The sequence below is a fragment of the Pleurodeles waltl genome, chromosome 6 (assembly GCF_031143425.1).
Source record: "Pleurodeles waltl isolate 20211129_DDA chromosome 6, aPleWal1.hap1.20221129, whole genome shotgun sequence".
Lineage (NCBI taxonomy): Eukaryota > Metazoa > Chordata > Amphibia > Caudata > Salamandridae > Pleurodeles > Pleurodeles waltl.
Window position 1 is genome coordinate 1117729505 of NC_090445.1, and position 26939 is coordinate 1117756443.

The 26939-nt window shown below is 43.2% G+C and overlaps 1 protein-coding gene across 1 annotated transcript in view; it reads right to left on the minus strand.

Moving 5' to 3' along the window:
• VWA5B1 (von Willebrand factor A domain containing 5B1) overlaps positions 1-26939 on the minus strand; it is a 917148-nt gene that overhangs the window by 95679 nt on the left and 794530 nt on the right. The window lies entirely within an intron of this gene.

Genomic DNA, 26939 nt, shown 5'->3' on the forward strand with positions numbered 1-26939 from the left:
AGAGTCGTGCAGAATGGAGTGGCATAAAGTTGAGTGATGCAGAGGGAAGTGTCGCAGGCTACAGTCAAGTAGCATAGTGTGCAGTGGTATTGAGAGTAGAGAATAGTGACATTGCGTGTAGTGGTGTGGAATGGTGCAGAGTAGAGTAGCATAGAGTCGTACAGAGTAGAGTATAGTGCCACTAGAGTGCAGTGGCATAGAGTGGAGTAGGGCAGAGTAGAGTGCTATAGAGTTCAGTGGCAGAGAGTGCAGTTCTGCAGATTAGAGTGTAAGAGTGCAGTGATGCAGAGTAAAGTAGAGGGGCATAGAGTGCAGTGACATAGGGTGCAGTTGTGAAGAGTGCAGTGGTGAAGACCAGAGTGGTGTAGAGTGCAGTGGCATAGAGTGAAGCGGTGCAGAGTGCATCAGAGTGGCATAGAGTGCAGTGCTGTAGAGTAGACTGTTTCAGAGTAGAGTGACATGGCGTAGTGTTGCACGGTTGGGTGCAGTTGTGTAGAGTGGCATACAGTGTAATAGTGTAAAGTGGTGTAGAGTGCAGTGGCGTAGACTACAGTGGTGCAGAGTAGTTTAGATGCCGTACAGTGGATTGGTGTAGAGTGCATGGGCATATAGCTGAGTGTGACAGATTAAAGTGCATTGGCATAGAATGTATTGACATAGAGTGTACTGGTGCAAAGTGCAGTGTTGCAGAGTGGTGTAGTGTACAGTCACATAGAGTGGAGTTGTGCAGAGTAGATTGGTGTGGCCTAGGCTTGAGTGGTGAGGAGTGCAGTGGCAAAGAGTGCAGTGGTGTAGAGTAGAGTGTCGAACAGTGCATTGGTATAGAGAAGAGTGGTACAGGGTAGAGAAGAGATGCACAGCGTGAAGTGGTATAGAGTGAAGTGCTGCAGAGTGCAGTGGCGTGGAGTGGTGCAGAGTACAGTGCAGTGGAGTGGTGTAGAGTAGAGTGGAGTGGTGTAGAGTGGGCAATTCATGGTGTGGTTGTCATTATAGGCATCACATTTTCAATTTGAAATGACCACTACTTTTGCACAGACATAAGGTTTTACAGATAAAACTATACAGTGCACAGACAAAAATGTGGGGAAATTACATCACCTAGTTTAAGATCATATTAAAGTATTTGTTCCAACACACTTGAGAAATAAAAAATGTGCTTCATTTGTGCGTTTTCTAACTATGATAGATTCTGGAATACTTAGACGGTTCATTTAAATGTTGTGTGCTAAAAAAAATCTCATTCGTACCTCCAGTATCCAGCAAGATTGCAACATAAATTCTCTCACTTTGAAGTCAGAGGAAGAAAAGTAAACATGCACTCGTGGAAGACAGCGTCTGACATTTAACCTCAGGCTTTGCATGCACAGCAAATGCGACGAGTTAAGAACAAGATATAAAGGCCTTTTAACAGTAAGTGAGTTTGTGGAAGGATACAGAAAACACGGTTTAGGCAATGTGTGGGACGAACTGAAGCTGGAGAGCCTAAAGCAAATAAAGCCAGAAATGGAAAGCCAGAAAGTGAGAGTTGCAAACCACAAAGCCAGTGGTAATCAACGAGCGGAATGCATTCCTAGATCAAGTTTCTCAAAGTCCCCAGGATGCCTGTAGTAAACCAGACAGCTGCACTCTCTGGTAGGCAGCAAACCAAATGGAAAATGGCCCAGCTGTCACCTGACCCATCCTCATCATGCAGTATGGCTTAGTTTCAGAAGGAGTCCGAGGGCACCTTCATATATCAAGTGTTATTGCTTACTAGAGTCCCTCTGCTTGCCTAAGGCACGTCTGGAGAATCTAGGTAGTCCTCAAAAGCAAAGGCAGTAAGTTATGGGGAAGAAATGAACACATTCTCCCCAATCCTTGTACAAGCCAGAGGAGAGAAATATTGAGGTGATGTGAAACCTATCCCACGCCACAGCTACTGGGTAATTCAAAGGCATATTTAATAAGAAGAGCTGAGCAAGAGAAGTTCCGGGATGGGAAAGCGCTCACAAGCCCTTCGTCACGATCGGAAGAGTGGGTTTACAGGTGGCCGGGCCAAGGCAACACTCCCAGATCAATCATGCTAGACACGGTGGATGAAAACCCTTCCGATTCCGGTCTAGCTCCAGCCTTCATTACAGAAAGTCGCATGTCTCTCGGGCAGTGCTGTTTCATGATGAACATAAAATTATTTATTTTATTAATGAACAGCGTGTCTTGTCCTCATAAAACAAACAGCTGCACTATTTGTGCGATTTTTTACTAGTTTGACGTATTTTCTGAATGTATTAGCCGTCTGGATTTATGTAGAGGGATTCCACGCAATCAGATTCAGATCTGGTCAAAAACACTAGGGAAATTAAGCTAAATACAGGGCACCAGACCCACAGTATAGGTATTCACCTTTCTTTCAAATTAATCGCTTTAACCGCAAATGCAGGTTCATATTATTTTCTGCTTAACTTCTCATATGTCTACCAACCTTTATTAATTGCTATTTTAAAACTGATAATAGTTCTTGAACCCATTCTAGCTTGAATTACTCTTGCAATTGAGTAATTTCTTCTAATGTTCAATTGTGGCATATTTATGAAGCATATATATGAAGCATTTTGAGTATTCTATTAGAAGATCATATAGAGCTTGAAACCACTTATCTAGCATTAGCGCCTAAAAATGTTTTTTCTACAAAGAGGAAGGTGTCCCTTGTGGGACTCTTCCAGTTTGCAAATTGGTTACGAACGTCTTTGAGGTGGTTATAAAATATGATTGTTTTTTAACTGGATTTCGGTTCAAAACTTTAAAACCTACCATAAAGAATCGGTAGTTGGATGCCCCTAACATGTCCTGAACACATTTTATGCTTGCTAACCTTTTCAAATTGTGAAAGGGGCTTAGTACTTTTCAAAATGGGTTTTAGCATTCCCAAACCCTGAGAAGTACCCGATCAGAGGGTTTGTGAAGGCTAAAACCCTAGGGGTCATATTAACATGCCCCATGAGCTGCCAGTGCATCACTTTTTATGACACTCCGATGGCACAAACCCATATCTACGAGGCCACACAAAGCCACTTTGTGTGGCTTTTTATGGCCTCATCGATATAGAGTATGGCAAGACAGCGCAAGTCGCTGCATTGCCCTACTCTGCGTTGGGGGCATTCCATGGGTGTTTCGGTGGGTTTTCCTATGCAACACCCACTGGTTTTGACAGTCCCAGATTTCCAAGGATGTGTAAACCTGGGAATAAGTCAAAATTGTAAGCCTCCCAGGAGAGGCATATGAAGAGAAATAGTGTAATTTCTCCTCGTTTTTTCCTCTTTCTATGTGTACAGCATTCTGCAGCACACATAGAAAGAGGAAACACCTCCATGGATGTTTTTGTGCAAGAAGGTGCCCCTTCCTATCTTTATGAAGTAAAAGTAAAACTACAAGTACTCCAGTGCCTAGTAATGTGATCCAATTAGAAAGGGCTGGCTGGATGTATCATATGATTCTATTGAGAGGTCTGCGGCGCTGAGATGGTGTGACTACTATGTCTATACTTATACATGTCTTTAGTTGTAATACACTGAAAATTAGCTAAAAATGTAAGGCATTCTACTGCAAGTGAGGTATGGACCATGGAGCAGAGGAGCACTGAGGCGGTGAGTGGCAGCAGCAGGTAAGTACTTTATTGTGTTTTTTACTACATTTCCCCTTGCTGCCCCACCACATTTTAATGCAGCAGCCACCACTGTGATCATTCGTTCATAATATAACTGCAACATTTGCAATACAATTAGTGATGAGAAAACTGTGCATGGTGGCGGTACGGGTTATAGTTACCTTAGGGCACGAGGTATAGTTTCTGTAAATTTCTATGGTTTGCACATGTAAAATCTGAACCTAACTATTATGTTCCTCTAACCTTTGGTTTTTAGTGCACTTCTAAGGATTCTTTTCAGTTCTATTTCAGTGATATAGTTCAGTATATATATGTGTGTGTGTGTTTGTGTGTGTAGATAGATAGATAGATAGATAGATAGATAGATAGATAGATAGATAGATAGATAGATAGATAGATAGATAGATAGATAGATAGATAGATAGATAGATAGATAGATAGATTAACTAAAAGAGTGGTGTCTCCTGGTGAAGCTGAAATTGGATCAGGCTTGGAACCATACTTGATCATGCTTCAATTCCCAAATGAACCAGAGCAGCTAGGTAACTGAGAAGCTCCATGTTGGAAATGGCCCTTTTTGCAGAATTATCCCCAAACATTTTGCGCTCTTCCTCCTATTTTTTCTAATCTATTTTTGCTGGTTTTAGGACTCTGGGCACTTTACCACTGCAGACCAGTGCTAAAGTGCAAATGCTCTGTATGTTGTGATTATGATTGGTTATCCATGACTGGCATATTTGATGTACTAGTAAGTCCCTAGTATGGTGTATCATGTGTGCCCAGGGCCTGTAAATCACATTAGCTAATGGGCCTGCAGCACTGATTTTGCCTCACACATGAGTAGCCCTGTTAACATGTCTCAGACCTGCCCTTGCAGTCTCTGTGTGTGCAGTTTTAAACTGCCATGTTGACCTGGCAATTGCACCTACTTGCCAGGCCCAAAACGTCCCTTCGAGTACATGTAAGGCACCTCTAAGGTAGGCCCAAGAAGTCCCATGGGCAGGGTGCTGTGTATTTAAAGGTTAGGACATGTACTAGTGTTGTTTACATGTTCTGATAGTGAAATAATGCCAAATTCGGTTCTCACTATTGCAAGGCCCATCCCTCCCATAGGTTAACATGGGAATTGCCTTGAAATATCTCTTAAGCAAAATTTACCATTGGAAGCAGATGGAGATATGGAGTTTGGAGTCTCTGAACTCACCATTTAAAAATACAATTTTTAGTGAGGGTGGTTTTTAAATTGTGTGATTTTAGAAAGTGGCCATTTTCTTGCTTACCCATTCTGTGCCTCTCCCTGGCTGTGGAATACACATCTGGGTCATGATGATGCTAGCGCATCAGACCTTAATAAGTATACTTACAAGGGGACGCAAATAGGTCGATTAACCTTTTCACTCGCAATTAAGTAATTCTTACCATAGCTCCAGTACATATCAATAGTCAATACACATTAATCAACAATCATTAGTAATCAATAAAATCAATAATCAATGGAGTCTGTAATTGTCATACACCATGACATTTCAGCCATGAATAACCACACCTTTAATGCAAGTTTAGTAAGTTTATTTCCCTATATTAACAATGCTAAGGTCATGTAGATTAACCTCAAAATCAAATGAAACACATACAAAAACAGCACTGGTTGTCCGAAGTGGCGGAAGAAACGCAATCTAATCAAAGCTCCAACCAAGACACATTCTAGAGTAACAGTGCAAATCAATAGCAGAGTCAGCTGCTACAAAGATATAGCATACATAGAATTCAGTAAGGTAATTCATCAATCATTAGTCCCTGAATTTTTCAGTCAATTGTGAGGGCCCTTAACTAACATCAGATTAGCATCAGCATGTTGGGCTTCATGCAAAACAATTTTAGAAATACGAATTATAAAAAACATCTAACTATGGATCTAACAAAACAGAGCAATTGGTACCTAGAAAGAAAAGGCATAAGATGCATAACAGTCACATTTCATGATATATACCTATCCTCAGTATGGGTCAGCAAAGCAGAATCAGTCTTCGTCCTCAGGTCATCAGTCGATCAGCAAAGCATCAGGCTCTCAGTCAGTAAATATGAGCCCAATGTCAGTATGAATCTCAAATCTCTCCTAAAGTCTCTTCTTCTCTCAAAATCTGCACCTGAATCTTTTCTCTATTCTCTCTAGATCTCTATAATTCTCCTCCGTCGTGTTGTTATATTAAAGTCGTCTAAACTATCTCCTAATTCTCAATTGGTCATTTAATTGTATGTTCATACTCTACCCAATAATATTTCTATACCAAATCTATTAATTCTAATATTTCTATGTTCTCATACAGTTGATTGGTTCACTTTACAATGTTCTCATCATGTCAGGTAACAATATTGTTGCATCTTCAGATCCAGTCAGTATCTTCATTGTTCTCGTCCTGGGAAAGTACGTCTTACACAAAATACACATAAAATGTTACGCTAGCGGGAATATATTCTCCTTGCATTCAGTTCTCACAAAAAGCTTCTGTTAAGCACATATAACAAGAATATGGACATTTCACAGTTTAATTCACTCTGTCAGCATTTTATTACCCGCTAAGAAATACAGCTTCTGCATGAGGCCTGGCAAAATAGGCCAAGACACATGCTAAATTAAAGCCCACAATTAATAAAGCTAAAGCATACTTCATAACCCTTAATATGACATATTACTGCATTAGTCTAATATATATTCAATATTTCACAAGTATTAATCATTAATTAGTACATTTTGTGAACACTGATGGCCATTCTTCGAGGTCACATTTTCAAATGTGTGCATTATTTTTCTACGTTAATTCATTTTCTTTATAAACTCATTATTCAAAATACATAAACAATCATTAATAATTTCTAATCAAAATTCCAGGGCTAACAATCCCTCCTCTGATGACTAAATGTGTCATCACACTAACTACCACCTACAAATTTTTACAATTCAATTTCTTCATAATTTTGTCTTCTTCAATAATTTTCCCTGTAAAATGTTTTCCTTTTCTTTTCTTCCCTCCTCTGATTATTCTTAGACCTTTTTAATTGAATCCTTTTACATAATTTGCATAATTTCCATATCCCCAATAGACAAACCACAACAATTAATATTCCCTGTTATATTTTCAATAAAACCCCATTCCAAATGTTGCTGAACCATTTTCCCACTGAAGGAAACCCTTTGTCAACCTTCTCCCAAACACCTGGGCCCATATTTATACTTTTTGACGCACAACTGCGCCGGCTAACGCCATTCCAACGTGCCATGCGGGCGCCTTATTTATGGAATGACGTTAGCCGGCGCTGCAGACTGGTGTGCGTAAAAAAAAATGACTCACACCAGGCAGCACCGGCGTATGGGAAAATGGGGGTTGTGCGTCAAAAAATGGGGCAGGTCAGGTCTGAGGCAAAATTCAGGCCTCAAACCGGATTTGCGCCATTTTTTTTTACTCCCAACCTCCATTGACATGACTCCTGTCTTAGCAAAGACAGGAGTCATGCCCCCTTGCCCAATGGCCATGCCCAGGGGACTTATGTCCCCTGGGCATGGTCATTGGGCATAGTGGCATGTAGGGGGGCCCAAATCAGGCCCCCATATGCCACAGAAAAAATCTGAAAAAAATACTTACCCGAACTTACCTTTACTTCCCTGGGATGGGTCCCTCCATCCTTGGGTGTCCTCCTGGGGTGGGCAGGGGTGGCAGGGGGTGTCCCTGGGGGCAGGGGAGGGCACCTCTGGGCTCCTTCCGAGCCCATAGGTCCCTTAACGCCTGCCCTGACCCAGGCTTTAAAAAACGGCGCCCATCAGGCTGTGCGTCGTTTTTTAAGGCCCACCCCCTCCTGTGCGTCAAAATGACGTCAGAGTATAAATATGGGGCACAGGCCTTAAAGTCATTTTTTGGAAGGGAACGCCTACCTTGCATATAAGTAACGCAAGGCTGGTTCCCCCTTCCAAAAAATGACACACATGGTGGAATTTTGACGCCCGCGGGGTCGGATATCAAAGTATAAATATGGGGCAATGTTTGCGCCGATTGTGCGTCAAATATTTTGACTCACATTCGGCGCAAACAGAGTATAAATATGCCCCCTGGTTCTTTCAATTCTTTTAAATCAGCACTTGGATTAGTCAGATTAGTAAGTAAGCCTCTTATCTCTTTACAATTATCAGGTATAAACGAACAACAATGCCTAGAGTTATTCATTCTACAGACTCTGACATTCTTCGCTAAAAAAATGTCTAAAGCAAGACGATTTTGAAGAGTCATAGCTCTATCTGCAGCTAATTCAGTATCTATCAGGAATATAGCCCCTGAAAAATTTGTCAGCATGTTATGCACAATAGTAGACAACTTCCAAATCTTAATCGAATTCAGGATAACTCCCACTGAAGGAATCACCGTACCAAATATATCTCCCACTGTAGAGGAAGAGGACTCCCTCCTCTGTCTCTTATGATGTAATTCAGTCACTTTCGGAAGCTTTTTCAAATCCTCCATCTGATAAATCTTTGGGAAAACTATCCCTAAATAACATGTCACATCCCATCCTCTTGGAAGACGGTAATAAGCAAGTCCACAAATATAATATATCCCTGGAGCTGCAGGGTCCTTCCCATTCAACATAAAAGTTATTTACTCTGAAACAAAAACACATGCCTACATTCACTCGTACCCACAAATAAAGTGTCAGTGCGCGATTTAGGCCTATACATACAAAGCTTCCGTACGTGTTGTGCATCTAAAGCTAATTTCCCTTGTGTTTTAATTGCACTATAAGCATAATCATTTTTATAAGTCCTTTTCTCTAAACCTTTTTCTAATTTCTCCTTCAATGCCTTTCTCCTGAAATCTGTGTGATCTATAAAGCTTTTCTCTAACGGTGTAAGCAAGCATGTCAGATTGCTGTGATGCACATCAGTTGTGCCAAACGTTAATGTAGGTTCAAAGAATCCTCTAACTAATACTATGTCATTATCCTCAGCTACCTTTCTCAAATACCTTATTATAGGAACAAACGAAAACACCATATCATGATTTGAGTAGAGGTATTGAATATACTCCTGGTTATAAAACCTTGTTAGTGACAGACTACAACTTATCCCGTAGGTTAGCGGCAAACTATGATAGGTGACTCCTTCTTCAAATGATGAAGGAATGTGCGTACACACAAAACAGTTCTTCGCATCCATTGTCTCAACATACTCACTCAATAAGCGATAGAAAACGTTAGAAGAAAGTTCTCCTTGCGCATTAGTATAGTCATGCAAATATTTCTCATCTAACTTAAACTTATCTAATGCCATTAGTGCAGCAGTCGTCTCAAAAGCAGAAGTATGGTTGCCTCCTTTTGTATCCAGAACAGAGATACCCACAATCAACACCACAAACAATATCCCACACATAATTGCCAAACCACTGCTCATATATTTACAGCGCATAGCATCTCTACCATGTTGACCTAAGTCAGCCATGATCTGTAAAGAATCAGAAAGCAGAAGAAATTTAGAAAACTTGCATCAAAAATGAAAAATAGACAATTCTTCTTTCAGCAATTCAGTTTCACTTCCAGAAACCCTCTTCCTTGTAAAAATCGGTCAGCAGCTTTGTCAAATCTGGTTTTCAATATCTTTTCCCATTACTTTCAATAGTCTCTTTATCAAAAACTTTCTCTCAGAATATTTCAACAGTTCAGTTCATTAATCTTCTTCACATTACCTCAAAATATTGACCTGGAACTTCTCTATCAAACAAAAAGACAAAAACTTGCTGCCATTCGTTGGTAGTTGCATACACCCATTCAGGACCTGCTTATCTTTGACTTGCTATTCTCTTTCTTTTCAATTTCCGATCACCATTCAGTTCTCCTTCACTTAGATTTTCTTTCCTTGTGGTATCTACTTCTTCCTCTATTGTTGGTTCGACAACCACCTCTTTCCGGCCACTTATCTCCTGTCAGTGGACCCTTTGTCAGTATTCTCTTAAAGATTGAACTTGAACCCTTTTCTTGCTCTTTGGTGTTTTCTCTTGACGGACCTGCAACCGGTCAGGAGGAGTCAGATCACCCTGACTTTGATCCACCTCAACTCCTTCCCCTTCTGGGTCTGGCAATTGCTCTGTTTGTCTCTCGGAATCGTCTGCTTCTGGGAAACCCTCCTTTGACTAGGCTCTCCTGCTGCCTCAGTTGAGATAGGTTCTGCGATACTCTCCTGGATATCTCCTTCCTCGTTTCGCACAAGAGTGACTGAACTGTCCTCAATGAGCTCAGATCCGGTCTCAGTTCCTCTTTGCTCTCCTCTGACCCTGAGACTTGTCTCACTGTTGTTGGTACTCTCAACAACGCTTCTTCATGATTTACTGGACATGCCACTTTCTTCGTGTGACTGGTGTGAATCCAGTTCGGGATCCCAGCACACTTAGCACACTTCACCGCTGTAGTAGTCGTTAGGACCACTTGGTATGGTCCCTTCCAACGAGGCTCCAAACATGTCTGTCTCACGTGCTTACGGATGACAACCCAATCCACAGCACTCAGGTTGTGCCCTGGGTCAAGGATCGCTGGCAGTGTGGTGGCCTCCACCTGATGAGGAAAAGAGTGGACTACATCAGCCAGACCCTTGCAGTAATCCAACATCATATCATGTAATGTTGACAAGTGCATTTGCTGGCACCGCTGGTAACCTCATTGCTCTGCCCATGAGAATCTCATGGGGCGACATTCCTTTCTTCCTGTCAGGTGTGTTTCTCATTGACATCAACACTAAAGGAAATGCATCAGGCCATTCAAATTCGTAGCTGCACACATCTTTGCAATTCTTTACTTCAAGGTACCATTCATCTGCTCCACTAGTCCTGATGTTTCAGGGCGGTAACTACAATGCAACTTCTGCTCAATGTTCAATGCTGCACACAGTAACTTAATCACTTCGTTATTGAAGTGAATTCCCCTATCTGATTCTAAAGAGATCGGAAACCCTAACTGCGGTATCAGGTCCCTAAGCAGCAGTTTCGCTATTGTGAGACTATCATTTCTTCGTGTAGGGTAAGGGTACGCTTGAACCGAGTGACTAAAGATGCAAACAATCACCAACACATATCTCTAACCTCCACACACAGGCATCTCAATAAAATCCATTTGCATTCTGCTGAATGGACCTCTTGCTCTTTCATTGTGGCTCAAATGTACCACTGTCCCTTTCCCCACATTTAACTGTTGGCAAATGACACAACGATGGGAAACTGCTTCAGCAAATTGTCTAAACTTTGGGTTGAACCAATTATGTTTGAACAGACGAACCATGGCATCCCTCCCAATATGTGCTTGACCATGATAGTACCTTGCCACTTGAGACAACAGGCTATTTGGCAAAACCAATTGACCCTCCTCAGAAACCCACAATTCATCTTGTCTTTGAACACCTTTCAACTTGCTCCACGAACGTTTTTCCTCCTTGTCAACATTATTCTGCAAAGATTTTAATTCTTCCAAAGTGTCAATTACCTTCAATGCATAACCTGTACAAGTTGCGTCTTCTTCAGGGAACAGTTCCCACTTGTCTTTGAACGATATACAGTTCAATGCCCAAAACCTTGGAACTTGATCTGCATATCCATTTCCCAATGATACATAGTCCTGCGACTTCGGATGTGCACTGCATTTTACCACAGCAATTTTTCAGGCAATTGTATTGCATATAATAGCTCTTTGATTCGCTCACCATTTCTACTGGTGAACCAGAAGAGGTCAGGAAACCTCTCTGCGACCACATTTGACCAAAATCATGAACTATTCCAAATCCATATTGGCTATCTGTATAGATAGTAACCCTCAGCTGAGCAGAAGCATGGCATGCTCTAGTAAGGGCGACCAATTCTGCTACCTGGGCAGAATACACTCCTCAAAGCCAGTAAACTTCCAAGGTACCTGCAATCGTGCACACAGCATATCCTGCTCTAAGTGTACCTGTATTGTCTATCAGACAAGAACCATCAACAAAAATAATTTGGTCATTTTCTTCCAATCTGGTATCTCTAATGTCAGGTCTCGGTTTCGTGCACAAGTCAGTTACTTCAAGATAGTCATGTTCAACATCTTCCTCTTTTTCAATTTCAACACATTCACTCAGGAATAAGGTTGCCGGGTTCAGCACTGTACATCTTTTCAGTGTCGAGTTCAGTGACCCCAAAATGCTCATTTCATATCTAGTCAAACTTGCACCAGTCAAGTATTGTGTTTTCGTCCTTATCTGTAAAATCTCAATAGAGTGAGGGACCATTACAGTCAGGGCATATCCCATCACCACGCCCTCACACTGTGAAAGACTTTGACCAACTGTGGCAACTGCACACAAACAACCTGGTAAGGCTGCTGCAACTGGGTCCAAAGTAGCTGAAAAATATGCTGCTGGGCGATGTGCGCCTCCATGGACCTGGGTCAAGACAGACAATGAACATGCATCACGCTGATGACAAAACAATATGAAAGGCTTTGTATAGTCAGGCATCCCCAGTCCTGGAGCTCTGCACAAACTCTCTATCAGTTCAGTGAATGCTTTCATCTCATCCTGATCTACCACTATGGGATCAGTCACTTCCTTATGAGTCAGATTCTGCAATGGTTTTGAAATGATTGAACATTTTTGGATCCATTGGTGACAATAGCCCACCATTCCCAGAAACATCCTGACATCTCTCTGTGTGGTTGGGGGACTTATCTGCAATATCAATGTAATCCTTTCTCTGGATATCTTTCTTGACCCTTTCTCAATTTGGTGACCCAAATAATTCACTACCTTCTAACAGTACTGCAACTCCAGTGGAGACACTTTATGAACATTCTTTCCCAAATGGTTCAACAGGGCAATCGTATCATACTTGCACTCGTCCCTTGTCTTGGAAGCAATCAGCAAATCATCAATGTACTGCACCAAAGTCGATTGGAAAGGCAATTCCAACAACTCTAAACTATTTTTCAGGATCAGACTAAATATGGAAGGTGACTCTGTATACCCTTGAGGAATTCTACACAAGCAATAGACTTGATCCAGGAATTTGAAACATAAGAGAAACTGGCTGCCCTCATGAAGAGGCACTGAAAAGAACACTTGTGACAAATCAATGACAGTAAACCACTCTGCATCACATGGAATCTGAAACCTTATCACACATGGATTGGGCACTCCAGGACAACATTTGACCACAATCTCATTTATTTTTCTAAAATCCTGAACAATCTGAACCTTTCCACAGGGATTTTTCAAACCCATTATTGGTGAGTTACATGGACTGCTCAAAACTTCTTTCAAACTCCCTGCTTCACAAAATCTGCAATTATCTGAGCCACTTTCATTAGGCATTCTGAACTGTGGAAGTTGAGAGAAAACTGCATTCAGTTTTATGGTAACTTTGACTGGCTCCCTTCCTTTAATCAATCCGACTTCCTTTCCTGTCAGTCAAATCACACACGTTCTCTTGTACTGTTCCCTGCAAATCAGAATGGAGCTCTTTCACTGTGAACATTGGGAAAAACTCAATCAAAGGGTACTCCTCGCTTGTATTTTCAAACTCTATTTTTGGGGCTTGGTCTTCCACATCATCCCTATTTGTCTGAATCTCAATTCCGTCATTTGAACAAGTAATCAAACATTTTGTCTTACATAGTAAGTCTCTTCCCAGTAGAGATACCGGACTTGAATCGCAGACCACAAATGTATGCAATCCCTGGAAATTTGCAATCTCAACTTGAACTGGGCCTGTAATCGGGTTTGTCAAATACTGGTTTGCTACTCCCACGAACTGAACTGTTCTACCTGAAAGGGGCAAATTCGGAACCTCTGCACTTCTCACTCCCATGCCCACCAAGAATGAAAATCTGTGACCAATTACCTTTCCCCTCACATAGCATCCTTTCTGGTCTACTTTTAAAGAAGTCGCAAGCACACATGTCTCCTCTTCTGAACTGTCACTCATCCATTCACCATTTATTCCATCCTCACTGTGTAACGGGAATTGGTGCACTGTGTTACTATTTCTGTTATGTCTCTGACCTGTGACCTGTTGAGAAAGCATCATCTGTTGCTGCTTCATCGGGGCTTGAGGTATTTGCATTTGCTGTCTAGTTACCATGGGGACCTACTGCTGCATCGTCTGCAACTGCAACACTTGTGCATGGGGCATTTGCACCTGCTGCATGGGCTGAAAATTTTGCACTTGATTCACATTATTTTGGAAATTTGGATTAGGACCCCTTAGTCTTGGTCCTCTCACATTCTGGAATGAACTGATGTCATTACTCTGCTGAACAACACCTTCCTGCACCATCATCGGACACTCCCGCTTCCAATGCCCCATGGCTCTGCAAATGTAACACAGCAATAGCATCTTCATTCTCTGCACATCATTCTGAACCACTACAGTATTTAAATCTGGACCATGAATCATATTACCTCTACAACCTCTACCTCTCATCTGAGGCTGAAACATCATATTTCCCTGCTGCTGTGGCATCTGTTGTGAAAAATTCCCTTGCACTCCTGTTTGGGCTGCTTTAATCTGCATCACCATCACTTTCTCTTTTAACTATTTCTGTTTCAACTCAATCTCATCACTACAATATTTCACATAATGTAACACCTCATCAATCAGCTTCGATTGCCAGCAAATCAAATGACTTTTAATCATCTGGCCAATTTCAGGTCTCAATCCTTCCACAAATCTGAACACAAAATGTAGCATGCCTTTCGCCTCAATTGTTTTTGTACCACTATATTGCTTGAATGCCTGCAACAGTCTCTCATAGTACACATGTGTTGACGTCTTTTGCTTCCTGAGCTGTCCTGTCAATCCTCTGCCAATCAATATGTTTGGACGAAATTCTCGATTTCAGAAACTTAATCAACTTATACTAATACTTCATTACCTGAGGAGATGGCGCACCTGTATTCTTGTCTCTCTCTGGTTCACTTGTTGGCCAGTCTCCACTCCTCTCACACTCGACCCATAGGTCAGCTGGAACCACCATCTCTAGTAAGGTATTCAAGTCCTCCCACAAACTCCTCGCAAGTTTCACAAACCTGTCTGTCTGCTGATGCCACTCTACTGGCTTTTCTCTAAATTTTGGATAATCATTTGTAAATTATAGAATGTCAACGCTGCTCCAATGGACATGAACAAAATGTCCCCCGGAATCACTCTCATTAGTAAAATCTTTACTGGATCTTTATCGGCCTGCTCATTCTCAGTCAGCTCCAGAGAATCTCTTTTTTTCTTTTCTTTTTTCTTTACCCTTCTGGGTTCCCATTTATCTAATGCTCCTCACATCTGAGCATTCTGTAATAATTCTTTAAGGTGTGCCTTCATTCCGGAAGACTTCATGTGTTCAAAATCTTTTGCCTCGAAATCTAGCCTGTATCTCCTCTTCAGATGCTTCATTTTCTCAATGTCTATGCCGTACTTCTCTGCCAAATAATGCACTCTGCTCACCTCTCTTGTAATCTTTGGGCACAAATATCTCAATTCTGCCCCTGTGTAGGATTCTAACCTGTTCACTGCCATTGTCCCCTCATCGAGTTCACCCACTTCCATGCCTAGTCTGACACAATTCAAATACTCCTCTCCTTTAGGTGCATTCTGTGGGGTATTCAGTTTGTCTAACCATTCAGTTAACTGCTGAGCTGTCAGTCCCTGTAACTAAATGCTACTCGCTTGATTCGGTGGCACCTGCTGTGCCACTACATTCGGATTCTGCAGTGTCAACAATTTCAGGCTCTGGCTTACATTTGGTCCTGTCACAGCATCTGGAAGTGCAACAAGTGGACCAAAATCTAACAATGATCTTGATCCGTCAAAAGTCTGACCCACAGGAGAGACTAATTGAACTTGTTCAATATGTCCTCCCCTCCTTAGGCTCTGGGCCATTGCTCCCTGTTCACTCACTGTTGGTTTCTTTTGTGGAAATAGTGGTACGGTACAGCTGGCCCAACAGTAATCAGTAGCGATATAGCATCCGGGGCTGCTCCGGCACCTACACTCTGTGGGAGAGTAACTCCCATATTATGATTCATCATCGGAGTCAAGTCTCACTGTGTCCCTGTCACTGGCGTAAATCTTGTCATTACCTACGGCTGCACTTGGGGATACAGAATCGGAGTCGGCTCAGTCTGGACCAGTAATGGTCTCAGTACTACCTGCTCCGTGGGCACCACTAAGTTCAAAGTTGTCTCTAAAATGGGCTCATCAGGATAATTTCTCTTGATCTGTGGGGGCTGCATCTGTGTCTGCACTACAGGAGTAGTTGGCACATTAGAACTACTTTGCACCGCATTCTGTGTCACGTTAGCATTAACCTGCACAGGACTTCCTGTCCCAGTCACCTGTTTCGGGGCTGTCAGATCAGCACTAGTACTTGGACCACTCTCGCGTACTGTATATGGTGGAGATCGATCTCTCAATAACTGTGTAAGGAACACATCATTATCTGATTCCTCCTCTACTGTTGAAGACTTTCTAGCTCCCTTACTTTTGGACAGACCTCTATTAGTTTTCTAGGCGCTTTCCTTCCTTCCTTCTCATCCTCCTGTGTATTTGCCGGAAACAACTTAACTCCCTGCAAAGTCTCTGTCCTCCATACCTTTTGCTCCCAATCCCATTTATCCTCCGCTAAAGACTTTTCTGCCTTTCTCATCCTTCTCTCAAATTTCAATTGCTGTTGCTGTCTAGCTACCAGCTCCCAAACTGCTAATGCCTCAAACTGAGCTGGTCTCGGAAGGAGCTTCGATTCATATAGCGCCATCTGCAATTGTTCCAGAATCCTCAAATTGAACATCCCATTTATAGGAAACATTAAATTCCCATTTTTCTCGGTCAACTTGCACCACTGCTTTAGCCAAAGACATGCCGCAACACCTCTCTCTTCCATTGCAATGTAAGCCGGTGTACCTTCCGGTAGTGTAGGCTCTCCTACACTTGCTCTAATATACGTATCTCTCCTTAGGGCACTTCTCAATGCTTTGAAAAACTTCATCTTTTTTATTTTTGTTTATTCAAAATCAAATCAGGAAAGGACTTTAATCCCAAAATTCCTTTCACCTACGTTCTCAACCAATTGCCTCTCACAGACGGCTGCCAATCCTCACACGACCCTTCTCACTAACTGACCTATCCCAACTCGGCTCCAATGACGTCACACTCACACGACTGCGGCTGACAAAGTCTTGTGGCTCGTCCTCCTATACTTCAATCTACACAAAACTAATGCAGAATATTGCGAGCACTAATCAAAAAAATAAAAACCCCAAAACAAATCTGCTGATTTAATACAGGAAAGGTAACACAATCGCTTCAGAAACCTTACGGATTTTAACTGATGGCTCTTTTTACGCATTCAGCTATTCCTCTTTCTCGGTCTTCCAGATTTGCAAGCAAAATTCGGCCTGAAAATTTTGCTCTCCACTGATCAATGGGTCTGTCCTGGTGCACATAGAACTCGCCAAATCTCAGTCAAAATTTCCTCTTGCTCACATTAACTCACACACTGACCTGTTGACCATGCCCGATCAACCTACTAAACCTACTAAACCAGACAAATTACAACATATAACCAAGTGTCTCACACACTTTTCAATATACTTCAGAGTCTTAGACCACGCAGGTACAACAACAACCACGTGGACAATTTTTGAGCACAAAGTGCCACATGCATATGAAGGTCGACGACTTCCCTACTCTCGCACTGCAGAGTATGCACACTCCTACTTAAAACTTCATTTGGAGTATGCAAACCCCCTAAAGCTCTTACGAACCTCACAATGCACCTGCGATTTGCATAAGCTGTGCAAGAGTGCCCTATTTCACTCACTCTATCACTAGAACGCCAAGAACATCCTCAACAACAACCAGTAGGATCCAGGATCTGGGTAAGTCATTTATGGGCTTAAGGGGACATAATTATCTCTCCACTTATCATTTTGAAAAACAAAACCCAAACTTCATTAATAGTGAACTCTCAAAAGGACCAGCTTCAAACTGCTACCATCTCTGGGAACACCTGTCACTTGTATATTGCACATCTATGATGTGCACCTAAGGAGATAAACCATCGGCCTCTTACCGTCTCTGTTATTACTCTGTACCAGACACCTATGGCAAGCTCTTAAGGAGACTAACCATCCGTCTGCTACCATAACTACTAGCGCGTCAGACCTTAATAAGTATACTTACAAGGGGACGCGAATAGGTCTATGAACCTTTTGACTCGCAATTAAGAAGTTCTTACCATAGCTCTGGTACATATCAATTATCAATACACATTAATCAACAATCATTAGTAATCAATAAAATCAATAATCAATGGAGTCAATAATTGTCACGCACCATGACCTTTCAGCCATGAAAAACCACACCTTTAATAAACGTTTAGTAAGTTTATTTCCCTATATTAACAATGCTAAGGTCATGTAGATTATTTCTCAAAATCAAATGAAACACATACAAAAACAGTACTGGTTGTCCGAAACGGCAGAAGAAATGCAATCTAATCAAAGCTCTGACCACAACACATTCTAGAATTACAATGCAAATCAATATCAGAGTCAGCTGCGACAAAGATATAGCACACAAGGAATTCAGCAAGGTAATTCATCAATCATTAGTCCCTGAAATTTTCAGTCAACTGTGAGGGCCCTTAACTAACATCAGATTAGCATACGCATGTTGGGCTTCATGCAAAACTATTTTAGAAATAAGAGTTTAAAAAACATCTAACTATGGATCTAACAAAACAGCGCAGTTGGTGCTTAGAAAGAAAAGGCATAAGATGCATAACAGTCACATTTCATTATATATACCAATCCTTGGTATGGGTCAGCAAAGCAGAATCAGTCTTCGTCCTCAGGTCATCTGTCGATCAGCAAAGCATCAGGCTCTCAGTCGGTAAATATAAGCCCAATGTCAGTATGAATCTCAAATCTCTCCTAAAGTATCTTCTTCTCTCAAAATCTGCATCTGAATCTCTTCTCTAGTCTCTCTAGATCTCTATAATTCTCCTCTGTTGCGTCGTTATATTAAAGTCGCCTAAACTATCTCTTAATTCTCAATTGGTCAGTTAATTGTATGTTCATACTCTACCCAATAATATTTCTATACCAAATCTATTAATTCTAATATTTCTATGTTCTCATACAGTTGATTGGTTCACTTTACGATGTTCTCATCATCCGGCTTGTCAGGTAACAATATTGTTGCATCTTCAGCTCCAGTCAGTATCTTCATTGTTCTCGTCCAGGGAAAGTACGTCTCATACAAATTACACATAAAATGTTACACTAGTGGGAATATCATCTCCTTGCAGTCGGTTCTCACGAAAATCTTCTGTTAAGCACATTTAAAAGACAATGTACATTTCACAGTTTAATTAACTCTGTCAGCATTTTATTAACCGCTAAGAAATACAGCTTCTGCATGAGGCCTGGCAAAATAGGCCAAGACACTCGCTAAATTAAGGCCTACAATTAATAAAGCTAAAGCATACTTCAAAACCCTTCATATATGACACATAACTGCATTTGTCTAGTACATATTCAATATTTCATAAGTATTAATCATTAATTAGTACTTTTCGTGAACATTAGTGGCCATTCTTCGAGGTCACATTTTCAAATATGTGCATTATTTTTCTATGTTAATTCATTTTCTACATAAACTCATTATCTAAAATACATACACACTCATTAATAATTTTTAATGAAAACACCTGCGCTAGCAATGACAGGTGGGCTGGTTGTGAATTCACTCTAGACAGTCACGCACAAGGAGCTGAGGTAAGTCCTGCATTTCCACATGGGTCGTTCTGGGCTAGAGTCGTGGGAGGAGCTGACACTTGCACCTGAATAGGACTGGGCCTGTCCTTATACAATGCAGTCTCCAACCCCCTATACTGTGTCTGGGACCAGGGCAGGAAAGTCAGGGTCTTTTGCACTACAGAAAATTTACTTTAAAGTTTGCCTACTTCAAAGGCGGCCATGTGTATAAGCATTGGACCCAAAATGTCAGACTTTTAGAACACTTGTGGATCAAGAGGAGACTCTGCCACGGAGAAGAACTGAAGAGCACAGAGGAGGAGTAATGTCCCTTTGCTGTGTGTGCTTTGCTGGGTTGGCCTTCAGTTGCTGCTTCTGCCTTGGAGAGGACAAAGACTGGACTTTTCTGCATATCCTGCTTGTGAAGTTTCTCCAAGGGCTTGGACTGAGCTTGCCTCCTGCTAAGAAGTCTCAGGGACATCAAAGACTTCACCTGCCAGACCCTGGGTGCTCTTGTTAAGGACCCTGACATGCCGAGAGGTGCCCACTCCAGTTTCTGGGCCCTTGGGAGTGAAATCTGTCATAAAACAAAAAGAACCAGCACGCCGACTCTGGACGACTCGATAACTGGCACCGCTAACCGACTCTGAGTAGCTGTCTGCACCTGAAGCCGTGGTCCCTGTTGAAGTGGGATGACCACAATTGACAGCACAGGCCCAATGCCGCCGCAGCGCCTCTGAAGTCCTATAACATGGTGGGTCCCGAGTGCTGTGTCACCGACGTCTGTGACACCCGACTCTGCGGTGGGGCCTGTGGCCCTATGGCGTGACCGCAACCCCAAGGGCCTGCTCCATAATGTCTTGACCTGCTAGACTCATCAACCTCGCCGGATCACAAGGAACCGAGGCCTTGCCACTGCCTTACCTCTGCTGCCTCAGTAAGGAACCAATGCCTCACCTTCCCTGCATAGCAGTAAGCAACCGACACCTCACCTTCTGCATAGCAGCACAGAGCCAACGTTGCATCAGCTCCAGCAACGCCTCACCTCCCTGACTCCCTGCTACATCTTTGACTCTGCCTCATTTCTAAGGTACTGTACCTGGGGTCCGTGCAACTCTGTGACTAGTGCCATACTCCCCCGTGAGTTGCATCGGACTGTTGGGAATGACTCTGTCATGATGCCGTGGTAGCACCAGTTGGAGCTGGTTTGAGATTTAACCTTTAAAAATTAATATCTTTGCTTGTTTATTTTGGAGTTTTGTCATTTTGGTCTTGTTTTACGTGGATAAATATTGGCTGTTATTCTAAACTAGCGTAGCGCCCATTTGTAGTGTTGTCACTGTGTTACTGTGTGTGGGTACAAACACTTCATGCAATGCCTCTGAGATAAGCCTGACTGCTCGTGCCAAGTTACCAAGGGAGTGAGCAGGGGCTATTTTAGGTGTGTGACTCCTTTACCCTGATGAGAGTGAGGCTTCCTACTTGGGCAGACTGCAAACCACTGCCAAATAGAGACCCCATTTCTAATATTCCCTTAATCCATTAAGTGTCTGGAATGGGTTACTTTTGGATGGAATTATACATAAGTGTTGGCTGAGTACTCGTGTAACCGATTTTGACAAAAGAATACCAAAAGCCCTATCACATGACTGTCCAGGTGTCAGCAATACATGATGCAATGTTGCAATTTTGATTTGGTTAGTTTTCTAATTGAGTCATACATTAACTGGGTTCTTAACAGTTTTGTAGGTTAGGCAATATCAGGACAGATAGCATCAACATATAAAGCACCCAGTGTTGTGATTTGAAAGTGAATACTTTTCGACGCAGCACCTCAGACATTTAGGGCCATATTTATTGCCAAGTGATGCATTGCAGCAAGTCACCTTACTGTGCTCCATCACAGGGAAAAGGACAGAAATGCACCAAATTTAAAAGAATATAGCACATTCCTGCCTTTGTTCCTGTGCTGGTGGCGTTTTTGGCTACCTAGCGCCAACGCATGCACCCTTGCACCATGTTGCAAGGGTGACTGAGTTCTAAGAAGGATTATTTTTGTGCAGGAAGGGGCACTTTCCTGCACAAAAATAATCCCCTGAGGCATATTCTGCTTTTTATGTGTGCTGCAAAATGCAGCACTGTTGGAGGTGGCATGTTCTGGTCGGCTGAGGCGAGACCTAACACTCCTATCAGAGGTGGTTGATTGTACTCACTGTATAGTCTGCGCTCATCCTTGGGTAGCTTGCCACAGAGCAGCTAGGCTTATTACAGAGGCAATGTGTAAAGCATTGGAACAGCACCACCTCACAATAAGTACACTGAGCGTCACAAATGAGACTTCACACAATGTGTACGTAAATAATGTTTGTATTCAACACACACATGAATTAACACCACATGAACATCATGTAAATCTGGGCCTATATCACATTCAGAAATAACATTAGTAATAAGAGGCCCAACAGTGTTAATACAAAATCAGCAGTATGTGCACATGAGAAAAATAACACTTTCCCTCCCAGTACCCGCATGCAGCACCACAGCATTGGCAGCAAGAGACTCACCACACTGATCACCCCAATCCCCATTTCAATATAAAACAGTTGAAGGATTCATCCCGGTTCCAAACTATGGCAGCAATGTATACACAAAGAGAACTATAGCATGTTTTGAATAGCTTCGTGGCCTAGGCTGCACAAGTAAACGCCAGTGACAACCACAATAGTAAGCAACGTGCACAGCAATGCAGCCGCACGGTGAAATTAAACCCAGATACTCACTCACACACACTTCTCCGCACTACTATGCAGTGCTATGGATGTCAGCCAAGCTCGCCCACACGCACTCGCACACAATTGCGTCCAGCACCCTAATGCGGTGCTCTGACAACCGGCAGGTGAGGTGTAAATGAGTTTGCAGACCCCTCTTGGACACAAACCTTAGTCCATCTACAACCAATTCGGGCCACCTCAGAGTTAGAAATGAAGTAAACATTCCCTGGATACCAGGCCACTCACGGCCGGTGGTTACACTTAGTCAAGATCCCGGGGCACAGGTCCAGGGATAGAAGGAGGTAATGGCTGATCAGGCAACAGTCAGCAAAAGGAGTTTTTATTACAGTACCACCCCACTTTTTGCCTGGTATTTGATTAAATCTTGAATGAAGTGCACTGGGTCCCTGCCAACCAGGTCCTCAGTGCCAGTGTTCTTTACCCCCAAAAAGTATGAGTAGCAAACCATTTAGCACTCTTTGTAAGTCCCTAGTAAATGGTACCACTGGTACCTAGGGCCTGAGGTATTAAAGAGGGTTCCTAAGGGCTGCAGCATAAATTGTCCCACCCTGAGGGACCTCCTCACCAAGCACCTGACAGGCTGCCATTGCACGCTGTGTGACTTGGTGTAGGCAAAAGTGAAAACACAACATGGCACACATCCTAATGCTGCAAGCAATATATGGAAGTCACCCCTACAACAGGCCTTACAGTTCCAAGGCAGAGTGCATTATATTACATGTGTGGGCATATCTGCAAGATCAGATATCTCCCTGCTATGTCTTTGTCAGCTCTCAAACACAGTAAGTGGCCAGGGAAGCCATTTTAAATGCATGTGCTGGACACTGGTCAATACGAGTTCCCAAAGCTACATGATGGCTTCACTGAAGATAGGGATGTTTGGCATCAAACATCTCGTACTGATAAGCCCACACTGATTCCAATTATGGATTTATCAATACATGCACCCAGAGGGCTCCTTAGAGGTGCCCCTAAAAACTTACCAGTCTCTGGTGTGTTTGCTTACTAGTTTCTGCCAGCCTGCCACCTGAGATACAGATCTGGCTCCCTAGGGTGAGAGCCTTCTGCTCTCAGGAGGGCCAGAACAAAAGCCTGTCCAGGAGATGGGTGTAACACCCCTCCCACAGGATGACTCGCTGATTAGCCTTCCCAAGTCAGCAAGCCTCAAAGGGATGCTGCTTTTCAAATGCAAACTGAAGCTCCCCCTTACAGGAGAGGAAGCCAACCCCCTTGTCCTGAGCCCCATGGCCCCTGGATAGGTGGGAAAATTAGCTGGTCGCGTAGGCGTGCACCCCTCAGACTGGTACCACCGCCAAAGATCAGCTAAGCCGAGGTGAACACAATTTTTCAGAGGTAGCCATCTTTGAGGTGGCATACCTAGGAATTCTGGGACAGGGTTATGCCCGCTTCCCACAGGAAGGGGTCATACAAAGCATGTAGCGACCCCAAGGGTCACTAGCCCAGTGGCTACTACCCTACACACCCATAATACCCCTAAATTTAGTATTTAGGGGAGCCTCTGTCACCAGACAAGCAGATCCTGATGACCAAAGAAGACGAAGGACACTGAAGAGATGCAAAATCAGAAGAGAAGACAAGAAGCGGTTGACTTGGTACCAACCCCGTCCAGCTGTCTGCATTCCTTGCCAAAATCTGCACAAAAGTTGACTCATCCTGCAGCTGTGACTCCAGAAACTTTGAAGGACTGCCTGCCTTCAAAAAGCAAACTCCAAAGAAGGGACTCTAAAGCCTCCAGAACTGTCAAAACCCATCACCTGAAGTCACTACTGCACCCGTCGTTTTCAATCCGAGTGGAAGCAGACCACTAGTGCCAACAAGGTTTTCCAGCCCTCCAGAGTCTGAGTCTATTGTGGTTTCATCCCTCCTGGACTCTCCATTGATGTCTGCAGCCTTTGCGTGCAACCCCTCTCTACTGCGACTGCTACAGCAAGGAAAACCCCACACCTCAAGACACCTCCCCATCCATCGCCCCTGAGCCATGGAGAAGAGGACCAAAGGTGCTTACCTGTGCCCAAGCATTGTGAGGCCTGAGCCCCATGGTTCGTTCAGTCCGACTGCCTCCTGGCCGGAGCCTGCGGCCTATTTTCGCGTAGACCGATCTCCTTTGAAACGCATTGGACACCTGGTGCTGTGTTGCACCCTGCACCTGGCCGCCCCCATGCCTCTGGTGGTGTACTGCTGTTGCTGCCTTGGACCTTGCCTACCACTCATCTTAACTCCTTTAGATTGGTCTTGTAAGATGCTGTATTCCCCCATAGAATAACACTGCAGAACCCAGAAACTCCACTGTGTCCACTTTTTTAAGTCAAAAGAATTCCTATTTAAAAAGTACTTACCTGAACGGTTTTTCTCTGACGCCTTAACTTATATAAAGATGCTTGCTATTTTCATAAATTGGTGTGTGTGTCTCCTTTTTGAGTCATTTGTCTTTGAGACTTTGGGATTGCATAGCAAGCCCTGACCACTTACTGGAGAATCTCTGGACCCTTTACATGGTATTGACCTTCCACATAAAGGGGCAGGTTCCTACAATGCCCACTCCGTTCACCCAGGGGTCTCCACACAAGCCTCTGGAGCGGACCCAGTCCGGACAGCACAGGGGGAGGGTAGCCTTGAGACGCGCTGTTCACAGCCATGCCAGACACACCACTTCACAAATAGTTACCAATCCGGCACTTCCCAGGACAGGAGGCAACACGTCTGAGGTACAATGACATCCTGCTTGCACACGGCAAGTTACCAATGCAGGTAAATGTATTCATCAGAAGTGGCATTTTCTAAATATTGCTGACAAAACCAGCTTTACCATTGGAAAGGGTTTGTCATTGGGAATTTTGGGATAGCACACATGATGAGGTGATCCACTATTGCAGCTGGGATTAATTATAAACTTTCCCTCATAGTAACCAGTGGGCAGAGCAGCACTCAATGGCAGTGAAATCACACATGGGCATTCTTCACTCCATGGGCACATGTGCCCTGGCTCACACACAATCCTGCGTGGGCAGGCTGGACACAGCTTATAGAACACCACAAGGGTCCAAGTGCGCCCATACGGACCTGCAGTGTCAGGCTCAGTACATATACAAAAACCCTGATGTGCAAGTGTGCTCATATTGGCTAGTTGTGCCAGACTCAGTATACATATGAAAACACCAATTTACAAGTTTGCATTTATAGGCAAGCCATGCAAGGCTAAATATGTGCCTGAAAACACCAATGTGGTAGTGTGCACATATAGGCAAGCCATGGCAGGTTCAGTATATACCTGAAAATGCCAACGTGCAAGGTTGCACACATAGACAGGTCATGCTAGACTCAGTATATACATGAAACACCAATGTGCAAGTCTGCACATATAGGCAAACCATGCCAGGCTCAGTATACACATGAAAACACATTCTGGTAGGTGCCCCTACCTAACTTTGGTAGAGAGGGCACGCGTGCACTTTCACACTGTACTTACAGGTGAAAAGTGCCTTGGGCCCTAACGCCACTCAGGTAGGATCAGCAAAATCTCAAGGAAGAGTCAATCTCCTTAGTAGGGAAATCCACATGGAGGTTCTCCTCTAGCAGGGCCATGGACACCCTTGCATCCCTGCCTTCTGCCTTCCACCTGCTCCACCCTCTGGGGGTGCTGTAGGGGTAGCAGAAGGCCTACCCAGGGCTGGCCCCAGTGAGTAAGATGCTGCCTTGAGTGTGGGCGCACATGCATCTCCACAGGACTGCAATAACATGTTAATAATACATAATAATACATGTTGGTCAGGCTTCTCTGGTGGGTGGCACACTCAGTGCACCGTCCCACTAGTGGCCAAGGAAGTACCCATCCCTGATATGTAGTGTACCATGTTACGGGGCACTCCTGGGTCCGACACCCCAAGCAATCAAGTAAGCGCCTCTTCCTGGCATGAGTAGGAAGAGTGCATGCGCTTTCCACCTGCAGTACGGAGGGAAAGTGCCCAGAGTCCTAAGACCATGCTCAGAGAGTCAGCAAAATAATGGGAGAAAAATGCAAAAAGTTTCAGGGAAATCCCTTAAGAAGGGCCATGTCCAACAAACACACATCAAAAGAGAAAGTAACGAGGAGAAATAAAGATATTTCTCTTTGTTGCACCTCACCTGGGAAGGAGTAGCATTTTGGTGCATTCCCAGGTCTACCAATTTTGGTAAATCTGAAAATGCATCAAAATCCATCGATGTTGCACCCATACAACACCCATGGAACACCTCCCTTGGGCAGAGTAACGCAGTGGAGTGATTTGCGCTGCTTTGGTTTACTCCAGATTTATGAAGACATTCAGGGCCATGCAAGGTGGCCTTGCATGGCTTCATAAACTGCATTTTGGGCTTGCATTGCACGTGCACCACTTTGTGTGCTGCAAGAGCCATGCAACCCCAACATAAATGTACCCATTAATTCCATTCAATGTAGCCCTAAGAATGCTCAAAACGTAACAAACCAAAAATGAAATGTGTCAGCTATGACACTATCCAAAGTCAATATATTTGCATCAGTACACTATATGAAAGACTGTTTTATGATCAGTAAAGACATTATTTTCAACATCATTAGACTCAGTGATTCAACTAGCATTTCACAAAGGGAAGTATTGAAGTGGAAAAAGTAACATCAGCATTTCAAGAAATAGAGTAGGTAAGAATGGCCAAGGATCTA